Here is a 17,127-nt window from a genome sequence, read left to right as displayed (position 1 = left end):
TTTACATTCCTTAGCAATTTATGGGTTTACTGAGCAAATTTGAATTGCTACTTTTCTACCTATGTTCCTTGATTAGTGATGACAGTTTTCCTTAAGCATATTTTATCTCAATCATAACTTTTTGTGCATGTTGATGTCACTTCCATTCTGTGATATTTAAATCAAATCCCTCCATTCAGAGACACTGAATGAAAAGCCAGACAGTTCTGCATACAACTAAGAAGAGTGGCATAGACCCCCTTGACACAGAATTGACCTAAACTCAAAACCATGTTGGGGCTTTATTTTGATCCTATGAGAATTACGTTATACAGCACAAGCTATGGGTAGATTTTAAAACATACATGCATGCATTCATGTGCATGTGGTTCCCGACGGGCACACATGGACACGCTGATTTTATAACATGCGCGCGCATGTGCGGGCAGCGCGCACAGGGGTGGTGAATTTTTGAAAATTTCATGTGGCGACGCAATAGGGCCTTCCCAGTTTCCTCCCAGTCCACTCCAATTAAGGAGCGGATTGGGAGAAAACTTCCCTAACCCCTTGCCTAACTTTCCTTCCCCTTCCCCTCTCCTCCCCATCCCTTAAACCTAACCTGCCTTTCACCATTTTTTTTTTATTTTCTTACTTGCTGCTCCCGAGGAGCAGAAGTAAGTTACGCGCGCCAGCAGCTGGCCGGTGCACGTTTTCCTGGAACAGTGGCTAATGGCCGCTGTCCAGGCTGGCCTCTGTCCCGCCCCACCCAGACCTCACACCCCCCCTGGCCCGCCCCTTTTTAGAGCCCAGCACTTGTGCGCATATCGCCACTTACGGATGTGGCCGGGATCTTTTGAAAATGTGCACGATGCACGTAGGGCCCAGCCACACACATAAGTAGTGATTTTTATAAATGCCGGGTTTTTAAATTTCAGCCTTAAGTTGTTTGTTCTATATTATTTTTTTATTTTTGCATCATATGAGAAAGGATTGGGGACATTTATGTTAAAATCATATTATATTGTTTTTCAGCATCAATTTATATTTTAAAATAGGCCTATGAATTCACTCTATGAGTCTTTAATGTTTCATCCAGAGGCTGAATCTATGATGGTCTTAGAAATAACTTTTGTTTATAATAAAAAGTTATTAATTGGTATTTGAGGTCTTTAGTGGTTTTATTGTTTTTTTCCCTAATACTTGAGATAGGCTGGACTATAGGGACACTGTTGTGCCTGGTGGTAGAACATGAGAAGCAGCTGTTCCCATCCGGGGGAACCAGAAGGAATGCCAGAGCTATGCAGCAGACATAGCATGGAATTAAATAGACTTTTAATCATAGAACCTACTATCTCCTTGGCATAAGTACAGTGTGTGAAATAGGAAGGTGGGAAGTGGGTTGGGAGTTGAATAGATGTGTGGCGGTGTGTGTGTTAAATCTCACATGATTTTTGAACTCTTTACATGAACTTCCCTGTAGTCCAGATGGGCGATGAAGCAATGGCTGATGTGTGGTGAGAGTGGTATCCAACATTCCAATCAAGCCGGGTAATCAACTTGTTTCACAGAGAAACTCCCATAAAAAGAAATATTTCATCTCTATTATAAATAAGATTGTGATAAATCTTCTGAAACGTCCCTGAACTAAATTATCAGATACAAAACAAAATGTATCTATAAAAATAATTGTAATTCTCTTGCTAACCACCACCCCCCTCCACACACACACACACACACACATACACACACGCAGCCAAGCTGCAGATAAATCTCTCACATCATGGCTACATACCTGTCTCTCTCCCTCTGTCTCTGCCTTTAAACAAAAACAGCTTTAAATTTTATACTTAATTTAAAAGATTCATTGGTTCAAGGCATGTATTGCTTACCCATGCTCTGATACAAGATATATTATTCAAAAATTCAAATATAAATATATTTCATAGGCTGAAAAAGAAAAGTTAACTATAATAAATTCTAGTATCTCCCTTTTCCAGTAATGTTCATTTGATGTCAGAGTAATCTAGCAAATAATACAGCATTGGCTTCCAGCCAAAGAGGCCTTCCTACTAAGAAGACAGGGATATCAAAGAGAATATTCCCAGGGACAAACTATTTAACAGTCTACTATAAACATGGAAGACAATATTCAACCACAGAGCACTAGCTAAGTTAGCCAGATATAGCTATCCAGCTAACTTTATTTATTTATTTATTTTTAACTTTTATATACCGGTATTCCTGTATAGAAAAGGATGTGAGTCGTGTGCCCGATCGTTTTAACGATCGGGTTCGGCTGGGGTGGGGGGGGGGGGGGGGAATCTGATCGTTAGAGATGTGAATTGGGATCGGTTCCGATTCCAATTCACATCACTAATTTTTTTTAGTGAGGCCCACGCCAATAAAAAAAAACCCCACCCCGACCCTTTAAAATTACCCCCTTAGCCTCCCCCACTCTCCTGACCCCCCCAAAATGTTTTACACATACCTGGTGTTCCAGGGGGCCGCGGGGAGTGATCTCCCATTCCCAGGCCATCAGCTGCACTAAAAAAAAATGGCGCAGATGGCTCTTTGCCCTTACCATGTGACAGGGTATCCGTGCCATTGGCCGTGCCATTGCCATCTTTATGAGTGGCAGCCGATGGCCCGAGAGCGGGAGAGCAGGAGATCACTCCCCGCGCCCCCCCCCCCTGGACCACCAATTGTAAAAGGTTTTGGGGGGTGTCGGGAGGGTGGGGGAGGCTAAGGGGGGTCGGTTTAAAGGGTCGGGTGGGTTTTTTTTTTTATTGGGCCATCGGTGCCATTTATATTAGTGGCAGCCAAAATGGCGTCGATGGCCCGAGAGTGGGAGATCGCGCCGGGACACCCCCCCCTCCCCCACTGGACCACCAGGTAATTTAACATTTTGGGGGGGTTCGGGAGGGTGGGGGAGGGTAAGGGATTGGTTTTAAAGGGTCGGGATGGGTTTAGGGGTTGTTTTGGTGTGCCGGTTTTCCCGCCCTCCCCCCAAATAATTCCCGTGCCCAATTTAACGATTTTTGACGATAAATCAGGGGAATTTGTATTGTATCGCGCACTCTAATGATTTTTGACGATTTAAAAAATATCGGCGATTTTTTTAAATCGTCAAAAAACGATTCACATCCCTAGTATAGAATACAAATCACACTGGTTTACAATGAACAAAACATCGCATGTAAGCGTTACACTGAACATATAACAATGAATAAACTTTTAACAAGTAACATCGCAAACGAGCGTTGCATTGAATAAAAAGGGAGAAATAGAATAAATAAGGGATAAACACGTAAATAAGTGAAATACAAGGACTTAGAGCTAATCTGTAGTGCTATGTGACATTACTCAAAATGGTTAATAAATACTTAGTTAAAACTTAATAAAATAAAATACTTAATGGACACGATTAAACAAGTTTAAGAGCCGGAGGAAATATCGATTCCAGCGGAAAGAGTGTAGGAAGAACTTCCAGAATGTCCAAGGATCATAAAAAGAGATGCGTATCAGAAGGTGATGTAAGACAGATCACAGTGTATATAATAACTTACAGGGTTATTCATTAAAATGCGTTACAGTTTAATGCTATAACACACGTGATGAAAATGAGGCGCACTGTGTGATAGCCTAATGCATGCTATTAATTCCGGAAATGACTACACCTTTTTTCCGGGCATTAAGCTGTGCAAAGTGCCATTTGTGATAATGATTGAAAATTGCTTGGGGAGAGAAGAGAGAAAGAGAGAGAGAGAGAGAGAGAGAGAGAGTGGGAGAGAGCATCTCTGGGGTGCACACATAGTAGTCACCTATTTATTCTGCTATTGGAAGATCAGATAGTAACTCAAAGTGAGGTTTTGCTGGTTGTGTAGGGTTTTGGAGCTGGTTTTACATGCAGAGTGAGACATACACAAATCACAGTAGTGCTCAGTGAAGATTTGACATCATTTTAGTTAGGAAAGTCACACAAAGATGAGATTTCTACATTATTCTCTCACCCTAGCTTGATAGACTCTCTGCCAGAGTTCTATCTATAAAATACTCTAGTAGATCTCTGTGTGGCCATATACACACTTATATGGGGCCACGCAGAGTTCTTTAAAAATTATCCTCAAAGTGCAGGTTTCATAGAGAATAAATATCAAAGAGCTGGCCTTCTGGTTCTAGCACTACCCCCCTTCCCCTTCTACTAAAACTCTAAATGCTTCATTCTGCCATGATGAGTCTTCAAAACCCCCTCCATCCTAAGAAATATAAAAATAAAAGGGCCAATGCTGATCTCTCCCCCACCCTGCCTACTTCTGGGTTAGGTCAAATTTTAGCTAATGGTAGCCTCCAGGCACCTCTGCCTCCCTCTTCAACTCACCAAGCCAAGCCTAACCCTTTTACCTTCCAGGTACCTTATATCAGTAAGCTCTTCAGTTGGATCACAAATGCAGCCTACCACAGCCCAGGCCCAGAGCTTCTGCTGTCAGAAGGGAGTCACAATGGAAGCATATGCTTACATCATATCACTTCCAGAGAGCTATGCTCAAAGCCTACACTGTTCCCAAGTTAATTCTGATATAGTTAAAATTCCATGGCATTTATAAAGAACCATAGGAATTGGTTAGGCAGGATACAAGAAAACTGTCTCCAAGTCAGGCTCATCAACAGACAGATTAGTCTTGCAATATTATATAAACCAAAGGCACTAATTCTCTCACATGTCCAAATAATTAACAATGATAAAAACATGTTTAAAATAACTAAAGTCAAATAAACAGAAATAAAAGTTTATTGGGATTAAGTGGAGGTGAAAATACAGTACGGAAATATTATTAATTGATATTGAACTTTTTAAATCAATTTAACAACAGGGCCACTTTCTGTGTATTCAGCGTGTCAGTTTGCTGCTTCCTGTTTACTTGTTTCAAAATAACCTAGATGGCTTTACAATCAAAGTATTTCCTTCAGGCTGCCTAAGGAGAGGAATGACATCCTATGGTGTCCAAGGCATAATCAGCCTAAGAGCTGTTAATATTATAATTTTGGATCAACAACAGTAATCAAATTGTTTTTATAGGTATGGGTTGGCATGAATATGAAAATGCAAACCGTTCAAACTGTTTTTCAAGTGGAGGTGTCAATTATGGTAGCATAATCATGAATCTGTTTATCCATTCAGATTATTTTTGAGAATAACAACTTGTATAGTACATGTCTTAATGGACAGTAGACTCATTGAATAAATCTTGATTTCCCAACTTACAACTGCTACAATTAGTTTGCCCAAGATTAAAACACAAATAGGATCGATAACTGTTAAACAGGCACACGGGCCCACATGTGCCAGAGACATGTCCATTTTATAACATACACACATGTACTAAAGCCTTCTATTTAATGCAAGGCATCTCAGACATTGTAACTGATCATGGCACGCCAGGTCAAACTCTGTAAATAATTCTCCATAACTACAAAGTTTCCTATCTACTGCAGCTTCCTCTTCTTCCGAGTTCCATCACCCTTGTTTTATTGTAACTTTTTACCTCTTCGTTGTGGTTAATGTCAATGTCCATTTGCCGCTGTGCCAGGGGATCGCGTGCCGGCATGGTGCTAGCAGGCGCAAAAGGTAAATTAAAGTTTTGAGGGGGGCTAGGTTAGGGCTAGGGGGTAGGTAGGTTAGGGGAAGGGGAAGGGAGGTTCATGTAGGGGGTTGGGAAGTTCCCTCCCAGTCCACTCAGAAATTGGAGTGGACTGGGAGGGAACTGAGGAAGGCCGCGGGCGTTGGCGCGTGCAGAATGCACAAGTGTGCACCCCCTTGCATGTGCCAATCTCTGATTTTATAACGTGTGCACCTGCTCGCGCATGTTTTAATATTGGGCTTCCATGTGTGCACGCTGAGCACGGATACCCTGTCACATGGTAAGGGCAAAGGGCCATCGGCGCCATTTTGATTAGTAGTAGCCGACGGCCCGAGATCAGGAGATCGCTCCCGGAACCCCCACTGGACCATCAGGTACTTTAAAAAAGTTTTTTGGGGGGTATGGAGGTTGGGGGAAGCTAAAGGATGTATTTTAAAGGGTCGGGGTGGGTTTAGGGGTTGTTTTTGTGTACCATTTTTCCCGCCCTCCCCCAAAACGATAAGAGAACCCCACAAACCTATTGGTTTCGGGGAGCCCCCGATTTCTGATGATTTTGAAAATATCGTACGATATTTTCAATCGCCAGAAAAACGATTGACATCCCTAGTGTATAATTCTGAAGACTGCACCTTCAAAAGAATATAAACAGAATGGATTTGGTCTAGAGGGTGGCTACTAAAATGGTCAATGGTATTTGTTCTAAGCATAGAAGGATAGACTTAAAGATCTAAACATTAGGGATGTGAATCGGTACCAGACTCATTTCCGGTATCGGGTTCGTAAAAAAAACCACAGGAAATCTTCATTCCCACGGTTTTGAGCGTTTTTTTTCGGCTGTCGCAAGCTGAAAAAAAACCCGTCACCCCGACCCTTTAAATTTAATTATTTAGAATTCCCCACCCTCCTGAAACCCCCCCCTAAAACATTTCTAAAGTACATGGTGGTCCAGCGGTGGTCCCAGGAGCGATCTCCCACTCTCAGGCTAGTAAACAAAATGGCGCCGATGGCCCTTTGCCCTTACCATGTGACAGGGACTATTGATGTCATTGGCCAGCCCCTGTCACATGGTAGGAGCAATGGATGGCTGGTGCCATCTTTAAAAATGGTGTGGGCCATCCATTGCTCCTACCATGTGACAGGGGCCGGCCAATGGCACTGATAGCCCCTGTCACATGGTAAGGGCAATGGGCCATCAGCGCCATTTTGATTAGTGGCAGCTGACGGCCCGAGAGTGGGAGATTGCTCCCGGGTCCCCCGCTGGACCACCAGGTACTTTAAGAAAGTTTTGCGGGGATCGGGAGGGTGGGAAATTCTAAATAATGAGATTTACAGGGTTGGGGTGGGTTTGGGGGTTGTTTTTGTGTGCCCTTTCTTCCCCCCCCCCCCCCCAAATGGTAAGAGAACCCTACAAAAATTTCATGGGGTTCTCCTATCACTTTTGGGGACCCCCAGATATTTGACGAGGGGGAGGCGGTAAACTAGCAGGTTAAGGCCGCGGCAGAACAGCGGGTTACGGAGGAGATAATATCAGCACCCGTTACAGTATCGCAGGGGAATAGCTAATTCCTTCATTATACAGCTTTTTCGTTCATTTACATGCTGGGTGCGGAAAGGGTTTAGGAAAGGGTTTAGGAAGCGCTAAGGACGCGTGAAACTGGAGACTGTATCGCTGGATGGCCTTACTCGTCTGTATTGTGCGCTCCCAGCACGTTACAGACGGGGAATCTTTAACTCAATGTTACTGTATCGACCTGTAAGACTGGAATTTCCCAGGGATATATTGAGCATCCCAAATGATTGTAATGCATTGTAATTCTTCTATTTGTCCTGCAAGTAGGTTGATATTTTTTATTATCATGTTTACTGTGAAGGCCAATCCTTCTATTTATAGATAGGCAAATAATTCAGTTTTTCAAACCAAATTGTATGCATGTTGTCAATTTTTTGTATAAAAATGAACATTTTTGGTGTCTTTCACCCCCCAAAAAAAATTCCTGGCAACTTCATAGTACTCAAGCTTTTTCATTTGGATATCGGTGAGTATTCTCAATTTTTTATTCTGCCAGCAATTTCAAGCTTCTTCATTTGAAGAACTTAATACATTTATTGGAGCAATGCACATCATTCATATGCTTTTTGGAGGCTTATTTCTATAGATATATTTCAGCAAATGAAACAGAGATCTGCTCCAAATTCTAATTTGTATTAAGCAAAATCATCTTTTAAAAGTTGGCATCACAATACCTTGTAACATCAGCTGGATTTTTGATCTAGCCAAGTAGCTTATAAAAACCCCCACAATATCTTATCAGCAATTCTTAAGGTCTTTTTCTAAAAGGATTTTCTCCATTATTTACCTATGTAAAATACTCTTTTCAAAGAAAACCTGTAGTTATATTTACAGAACAGTGTTAATGCAAATATGATGGAAGAGCAAGAGGAAGGATGTTCTCAGATTAATTGCAGGACTTTCTCCATTAGCTCATTCAGAAGTAGATTCCATTAAAACTAATCAGAAAAAGAACACATAAAATAATGCAGAGCATCTAACAGCTATGAGAGAGACATGTTTCTTCTATCTGGAATATTACACTCTATTTATATTATATATCCACTTGTTCTTTGGGTGTAATTTATAACAATCAAACCATTAGTACGTACTTAAGGAGCTTTCAAAGTTACTTAAATTCAATAATCTTGATGGGATATTCCAGTTTTCTTTCTAGAATGTAGAAAGCAATATGATTACTCATTTGAGCAGTAGACATTTTACCTTGTCAGAAAGATGCCTCAGTACTGGGTAGCAAAGCCAGATACTCATAAGAATTTTGCAAGAGCAAACTAGAATCTATAAAACAAATGGTTCATTCATTCAAATTCCTTTGACCTCTGTAGTGGAAGTTGTAGGGGAAAATCCATGCAGCTATCATATAAACAGATTTTTTATATAGAAACATAGAATCATTACGGCAGAAAAAGATCATAGGTCCTTCCCAGTCTGATTATTTGTCCAATTATTTTAGCATTATAATTCTCACCACTTCCTTAGAAATACACTTTATTTATTGCATGTATTCTTGAATTCAGGTACTGTTTTTTATCTCCACCACCTTCACTGGGAGGCTAGTCCAAACATCTACCACACTCTCAGTAAAGAAATATTTCCTAAGATTACTCCTAAATACCAAGAAATAAAACTCAGAGCAGAGTTCCACAACCGCGAGGCAAACACTTCGCGGAAAAAAAGAGGCTGAAGGGGGACCACACGTGGATGCATGGATAGTGGCATGCTGGGCATGCTCAGAGTGCCGGGTCCCCCTTCTCCCTATCGGTGCTTCAATAGGGCAGCATGGAAATTTTTTTTTTCCTTCTTTGTGGTCGATTCCTCGGTGACTGGGGTTCTCAGAGGAGAACGATGTTTCCCAACCAAGGGCACTGAGAGGGACTCTGGTACAGCACCCAGTTTTGCCTGGTCCAATCCACGGTCTTTTGGGGACTCAGTGCCCTCGATGCCATTGATGACCTCAAGGCCATCAGTGCCCCCAGTTCCATTGGTACATTGGTGCCATCAGTGCCTTTGGTGCTGGGACTGTAGGACTTGGGCAATGGTCCTCCTCAAGGACCCCCAGGCAACTTCAATGAGGAGGATGTCCTCTATGACCCCTGGGGGGGATGATACTTTAGAGACTTCTTCTCAGGACTCCTGAGACCTTCCCTCAAATCCTTCTCCTCTGGATGAGAGGTGTCGGTCTCCACTGAGAACCTGACCTTTGCGGCCTTGTGTGGGTGATGGCTGAGTCCATACCTTTCCAGCTCCTTTCCAGGAGATGGAACCTTGGGCCGAGGTGGGGGTTGGCGCTACCCATAGGAAGGATCCTACGGGTCCCCACCATTGGCAGGTGGAGTGTGCTGACTGGAGCTTCACCAATACCAGCCCTCGTTCCCCGTGAGTTGAGCCTTTGGGTACCGGGGCCAGCTGGAGTTAGGTGCGCCTCAGTGTGTAGTCGTCGATGAGAAGATGGAGAGGTCAGCCCAGAGGCAGCAACATCAAAACTGAAGAGTCTGTACTGGACGAGGTGGAGTCCAGGAGACCTGGGAACCAGTAGGAACTAAAGTCTGACAGGGGGTGCCCAAGCAAGAACAGGCCAAAGCCTGAAAGGCCATGTCCAGGTCAAGGACAATGGAGGCATCATAGAACAAGCTGAAGTCAGGGCAGGTGGCTATCAAGGAGTGGTGGCAAGGCAAGGCTGAGGTCAAGTCCAGTAGAAGAACAATAGCATCATCAGGTGAAGCAGAGGTCTGGACTAGGAGATGATCAGTAGTGTGGTCAGGCAAAGTGGAGGTCTAGACTAGGAGATGATTAGTAGCGTGGTCAGGCAAAGTGGAGTTCCAGACTAGGAGATGATCCGTAGCTTGGGCAGGTGAAGCGGAGGTCTGGACTAGGAGATGATCCGTAGCTTGATCAGGCAAAGGGGAGGTCTGGACTAGGAGATGATCAGTAGCATGGTCAGGCAAAGCAATGGTCAGGTCCAGGAGAAGATCAATAGCGTAGTCAGGCAAAGCAGTGGTCGGGTCCTGGAAAAGATCAATAGTGTAGTCAGGCAAAGCAGTGGTTGGGTCCAGGAGAAGATCAATAGCGTAGTCAGGCAAAGCAGTGGTCAGGTCCAGGAGATCAGTCTGTAAGGAAAGCTGGGAGGCACAAACACAGGAATGAAGAAGACAAACCAGGAACAGGAACTCAAAGAGATCAGGAACCAGGAACATGAAGGAATCACTAGGAGGCAATGAAGTACACGTCCAGCATGGAGACCTGTTGCAAAGACAACTAACAGGAGCTGAGCCTAGCCTTATATACCGGACCCTCAGCGACGTAATCATCCGGGGCCGCAGCCAGGTTCCCGCCATGGGCCCTTTAAAGGAAGCAGAGATGCACGCGCGCCTAGGAAGGGGTGCGGCGCTGGACGGTGGTGTCTCTCCGCGGGCCACGCGGAGAGGCCCGCCACGGAGCACAGGAGTCCGTCGTAGAACCAGGAGCACTGGGGATGGAGCCGGCAGCCTTCAGCTATGAGGGAAGTGGAACAAGACACTGGATTAGGCTGCAAAGGGTAAGAGGGCCTGGCCGTGGGCTTGCCGTGGCTGGCACAAACAACATCCACCATAAGATGCTGGAAGTTCTCCAGTTTGTTGATGCCCTAAAGGAGATCTTTACTGTTCCCATTGATGACATATTTAAGGAATTACTCCTTAGGATGTGGGAGCACCCCATCTCGATGCCTCTGGTGAACTGTAAGATAAATGCAGTCTACTTGGTTCATCCGGCCATGGGATTTGAGAGTCATCAGCTCCTGCACCAGTCAGTGGTGGTAGAGATTGCCCTCAAGAAGGCAAAACACTCCTGTACACATGCATCTGTACCTGTACCAGGCCATATTGATGATCACCTGGATTGCCACCTACCAACTGTACATGACCAAGTGTACATGTAATCTCTGAACACAGGTTCAGGAGTTGGCCAAATGCCTCTTGCAGCAGTAGCAGGAAGCCTTCCTAGCAGTTACTCAGCAAGGCTTGGAGTGTGGCAAATATGAGTTGCGTTCCATCTATGATGTGTTTGAGTCAGTGGCTAGGGTGGTGGTGGTGGTGGGTATTGGGGTCCATAGAATGGCGTGACTCCGAGCATCGGACCTCTGCCTGGAACCTCTTTGGAGACAAGGTGCAAGATGCTGTGGCTCAATTGAAAGATCATCATGAGTCCCATCAGCGTCTCTCCACCAGTACTTCAGACCCTTCATCCTCCATCAGGAAGTGCTCACGTCAAAGCAGCAGGAGATCCTTTTATCACCAGAGGAAATACTATCCTCCAGCCTCGCATGCTCATTCACCACGAGTGGTCTCTAGGGGTCAAAGACAGCAGTGGACACTCAGCTGGCTCCCCAGCAAAGCCCCACTACTGGCTTTTGACTGGCCCCGAGGGAGCATAAGCTCCGTGACTGTACTCTTGATTTAGAGCCCCCATTAGGTCAGGGATTGGCTACAGTCATTTCAGAACCAATGGTCTCAGATCTCCTCGGACTAGTGAGTCCTATCCATCATCCATTAAACTTTTAGTGTGTCCTTGTGGACTCTCCCCCCTGCTCATCGTAGGGTCAGACTCCATATAAGGAAGTCCTTTGGACAGAGCTCTCTGTCCTTCTACTGGCGGGAGTGGTGGAGTCCATCCCATTACATCAGCGGGGACTGGGATTTTACTTCAAATATTTCCTGATTCCAAAGAAAACAGGGGGACTACACCCCATCTTAGATCTGAAGGCCTTGAACAAATATCGGCAAAGAGAAAAGTTCAAGATGGTCTTGCTGAACACCCTAATTCCCCTCCTGCAATGAGGGACTGGCTTTGCTCCCTTGACCTAAAAGACGTATACGACCACATAGGAATTTTTCCTGGCCACAGGAAGTACCTACAGTTCCTTGTGGGTGACAGTAACCCTCCAATACAAGGTGTTTCCGTTCAGCCTCCCTTTGGCCCCACGGGTCTTCATCAAGTACCTGGCAGTAGTGGGTGCACACCTCCACTGCCTGAGGGTGCACATCTTCCTCTACTTGGACGATTAGTTGATCAAGAGTACCACGCGTGAAGGGATGCTTCGCTCCCTATGCATAACCATTCAGGTGCTGGAATTCCTCAGGTTTGTTATCAACTACCTAAAATCCCATCTTACCCTGTCAAGTCAGTTGGACTTCATAGGAGCCCACCTTGATATGACCCAGGCTCTGTCCTTTCTCCCTCATGACCAAGCACGTGCTCTAGTGTCTCTGGCAAGTGTGGCCTACTGCTGCCAAAAGTGTTTCAGCCTGACTACTGCTTTGGGTACTGGGCCACATGGCCACATCTGCCCATGTTACACCTTTCATCCGCTTATACATGCGGAGCACTCAATGGACCCTCCAGTCTCAGTGGTGGCAAGTCTCCCAGGACCTCACCATACAGGTAAGGGTCACATCGAGACCTCCTTGTCATGGTGGGAGAGTCTGCTCAACCTGGAGTGGGGGGTTCCCTTTCATGCCCCCCAGTACCAGATTGTACTCACTGTGGACGCTTCCACTGTGGGCTAGGGGGGCGCATATTGACAGCCTCCACATGCAAGGTCGCTGCTGTGCTCGAGAGGCTCCATACTAGATCAGCTTCCTGGAGGTTTGAGCCATCAGGTTTGCGCTTTGGGTCTTTCAGGATCACCTAACCAATCAATAAGTCCTGATCCAGACTGACAATCAGGTTACGATGTGGTACATCAACAAACAGGGAGGTACCGGATTGCTACTCCTCTGTCAGGAGGCTGTCCAGATTTGGGCCTGGGCTCAGTCCCAAGGAATCTTGCTCCAAGCCATATACCTGGCTGGAATGGAGAATGTAGTGGCGGAAAGACTGCGTCGAGTGTTCCAACCCCACTAGTGGTCCCTGGATCAAACAGTGGCGCATCTCATTTTCCAACTAAGGGGGATTTTGGAGGTGGACATTTTCACCTCTCCTTGCAATAACAAGGTGAGCACCTTGTGTTCCATGTACAGGGAGTCTGTAAGGCCAGCTTCAGATGCCTTTGCCCGCCATTGGGGCAGGGGCCTTCTATATGCATATCCTCCACTTCTGCTGGTGTTGAAGACTCTCCTGAAGCTCCGCCAGGACAGGGGGACCTTCATTTTCATCACCCCCCCTGTGGTCGAGACAGATTTGGCTCATGATCCTTCAGGATCTCTCGATCAGGGAACCGTTCAGTCTGGAGACCTCGCCCAACCTGATCACACAGGACCAGGGCAGGGTGCACCATTCCAACCTCTGAGTACTGTCTCTGATGGCATAGATTTAAAAGGCTAGTTCTGCAGCCCCTTGACCTCTCTGATGATGTGCCTCAGGTCCTGATAGCTTCTCAAAAGCCTTCCATCAGAAAGTCATACACTCTGAAGTGGAGGAGGTTTTCTGTATGGTGTTAGAATCATGGCATGGATCCATTCTCCTGTCCCACTCCAAAAGTGCTGGACTATTTGTTACATTTTTTTGATGCTGGTCGGAAGACCAACTCGAAAATGCGCGTCCAACCGCCCCCCCCCCCCCCCCCCCCCGAAACTAATAGCGCTCGCAACATGCAAATGCATGTTGATGGCCCTATTAGTTATTCCCGCTCGATACAGAAAGTAAAATGTGCAGACAAGCCGCACATTTTACTTTCAGAAATTAGCGCCTACCCAAAGGTAGGTTAATTTTCTGCTGGCACCAGGAAAGTGCACAGAAAAGCAGTAAAAACTGCTTTTCTGTACACCCTCCAACTTAATATCATGGTGATATTAAGTCGGAGGTTTCAAAAGTTAAAAATTAATTAAAAATAAAAAAAAAAATTAAAATCGGCCCACGGCTTGAAAACCGGAAGCTCAATTTTGTCGGCGTCTGGTTTCCGAACCTGTGGCTGTCAGCGGGTTTGAGAACAGACGCCGGCAAAATTGAGCATTGGCTGTCAAACTCGCTGACAGCTGCCACTCCTGTCAAAAAAGAGGCGCTAGGGATGCGCTAGTGTCCCTAGCGCCTCTTTTTACCACGTGCCCTAATTTGAACAATTTGTTTTAGTGAATCGCGCGCACAGGAGAGTGGCCTGTGCGCGCGCGGGAGAGTGGGCGCTCGCTCGCTCTCCCGCGAACTTTACTGTATCAGCCTGATGGAAGGTTATCTTCTTAGTTGCAGTTACTTTGGCATACAGAGTCAGTGAGTTTCAGGCATTGGGTATGAATCCACTATACACAAAATTCTTTCATGACAGGGTGGTTCTGCGCACTCACCCTAAATTTCTGCCTAAGATGGTGACTGATTTTCATCTCAATCAGTCCATTGTCCTGCCTACCTTTTTTCCCAGACCACATTCTCACCAAGGCGAATGAGCTCTGCACAGCTTGGACTGCAAAAGGGCCTTGACTTTCTACCATGAGCGGACAGTAGGCCACCGACAGCCCACACAAGTCTTCATGTCATTCGATAAGAATAGATTGGGAGTTGTGGTCACCAAGCATACATTATCCAACTGGCTGGCAGATTGTATTTCCTTCTGCAATGCACAGGTGGGCCTTAAGCTTGGAGGCCACATGAAGACTCATTCCATCAGAGCCATGGCAGCATCAGTAGCCCACTTGCAAGCCGTCGCCATGGCCGAGATCTGCAGGGTTGCGATGTGGAGTTCTCGCCACACATTCACTGCCCATTACTGTTTGGATAGAGATAGCCGTTGTTACAGCAGTATTGGTCAGGCTGTCCTGTGGAACCTATTTAAGTGAAAACACACCCAACTCTTCTTGTCTAGAGACCATTTTTGGGTCAGGTTGTCTCCCTCAGTTTTCCACAGCACTGTAGTTGAGCCTGTTGTCACCAGGTTTGGTGTCTGTGAATTTAATAGAGTTCAGGAGCAGCCTGTAGCTTGGTATTCACCCATGTGTGAGGACTACCATCCTGCATGCCCTAGGAGAAAGCAGATTTGCTTACCAGTAACAGGTGTTCTCCTAGGACAACAGGATGTTAGTCCTCAAGAAACCCACCTGCTACTCTGAGGAGTTGGGTTTCTCCTTCGTTTGTTATTTTATTTTTTCGTAATGCTATGTTACAAGACTGAAGGGGGACCCCGTGTGGATGGATGGATAGCGACATACTGGGCATGATCAGTTGTTATTGTTTGTAAGGATTTGGGTGGACCCCTGGACTCTATGGCTGCTGACCATGCCTACGGGGGAAAGTCCTGTGAGGGGCCACAGGTCAGGCTCAGCTTTAGGACACACACACAGTTAGCTCTTTTATTAAACAGTATTGAGGAGCCACCAGAGGTGGTGGTAGTGAGCAGGAATATAGCCAGGATGGGCTTGTAGTCCCTCAGGCTCTGGAACAGCGATCCCACAGTGGCTGTGCTGTAGTGGAGAGAAACTGAGATTGTGAGTACAAGCAATATATGCAGGGTTCAGGAATAGAGCCTCGTTGGTATAGAACTCACACAGCGGTGTCTCGGTATGGAGCACAGGAGCTGAAGTAAAGGCAAGCCCTCGAGGAGCAAGTACCTGGTTCCAGGGAACAGCTCTGAGAGAAGTAGATTGTAACTCACTGATGGTATAGGCTGCAGTGTCTTCCAGACAGAAGAGAAGTTGAGATAGCATGTCCAGGAACATGGGCCCTCGAGGAGTGAATACCGGTTCCAGACAGCGACCTGAAAGAGAAGAGAGAGAGGCCCCTGAGGAGCGGGTACCCCAAATAGAGTAGTCCAATAGTGCAGGCAGAGTAGCTAGGTACGGAGAGCGAATCCCATCCGTTAGGAAATCTTTGCTAACTCGACGGCTAGCAATCGCGGAGGCTATTTGTATCCGGGATGCGGGATGTCATCACAGGGGGACGCCCCTGAGGTTCGCGCCAAAGAAGGTACTTGAAGCAGGGCCGCGCGGCGTGTGCGCCCTAAAGCAATTGGACAGCATAGCGGGAGGCAGCGCCCAAGCAGGACCAGGGATGCTGGAGAGGATGGCAGGCAGATGCCATCGGCAGCCAAATGTCCGTCAACCGCAGGAGGAGTCGCCAAAGAGGTAAGGAGGGCAGAGTGGAGACGTCGGGCAGCGACAGTTGTAATATCAGTGTGCCAGTCAAAGTTCTAGAAACTTTGACAAAAGATTTCCATGCCGGGCTCCATCTGATGATGTCACCAATGTGTGAGGACCTGCTGTCCTAGGAGAAAATCTGTTATAGGTAAGCAACTCTGCTTTCCATTTCTAGGTGGAGAGGAAAGAAGAATGTTTTTCTGACTGGTTAATAGCTATATATCATCCACACTATACTGTGTTTGTTTCTAAATTAAACCTTCTACTACAAAATGAAGAACTATTTCAGCAATTTTACCACACTCTCTACTATCCACATTGTCACATTGAGTTATTATTTATGATGTACAGTGTGAAAGGAATTACAACATAATAAAATAGTAAATGCTGGCAGATAAAGAACAAAATGGTCCATCCAGTCTACACAGTTGAGATTCATCCACTTTGTGTTACAGTTGCCAGCCACAAACCTCCACGGCCGGCTTCCTTCACCCTTCTCAGCAGGAGGTGCACTCCCATTCTGGTCAGACATGCTCCATCCTGCCACCAGCTCCACGCTTCAGTCATGCAACAGAGAGCTGCGGTTTCTTTGTCCGACGCCGCTGATACCGTCTTCCTAGCTGGCCCTCCTTCATGCCTGCGCATACCTCTCTCCTCAATTTAAAGGTCCAGCGGCAGGAAAGCTCTCTGTGGCCCCGACTGATGACGTCTGGCTGGGGGGCTATTTAAGCCCAGCCATGCGGCTCCTTCCTCACCTCAGCAACAGGTCCCACTCCTAGAGAGTAGCTGGTTGCTTCCTAACTTCGTGCTCTGATTCCTGGCTCCTGACTCCATGCTTCTGATTCCTGGTTCTTGACTCCATACTCCAGATTTCTAGCTCCAGTTTCCACATTCTTGGTTCCTG

Source organism: Rhinatrema bivittatum, chromosome 1 (genome assembly GCF_901001135.1).
Source record: "Rhinatrema bivittatum chromosome 1, aRhiBiv1.1, whole genome shotgun sequence".
Lineage (NCBI taxonomy): Eukaryota > Metazoa > Chordata > Amphibia > Gymnophiona > Rhinatrematidae > Rhinatrema > Rhinatrema bivittatum.
Note: the sequence above shows the minus strand (reverse complement) of the source record.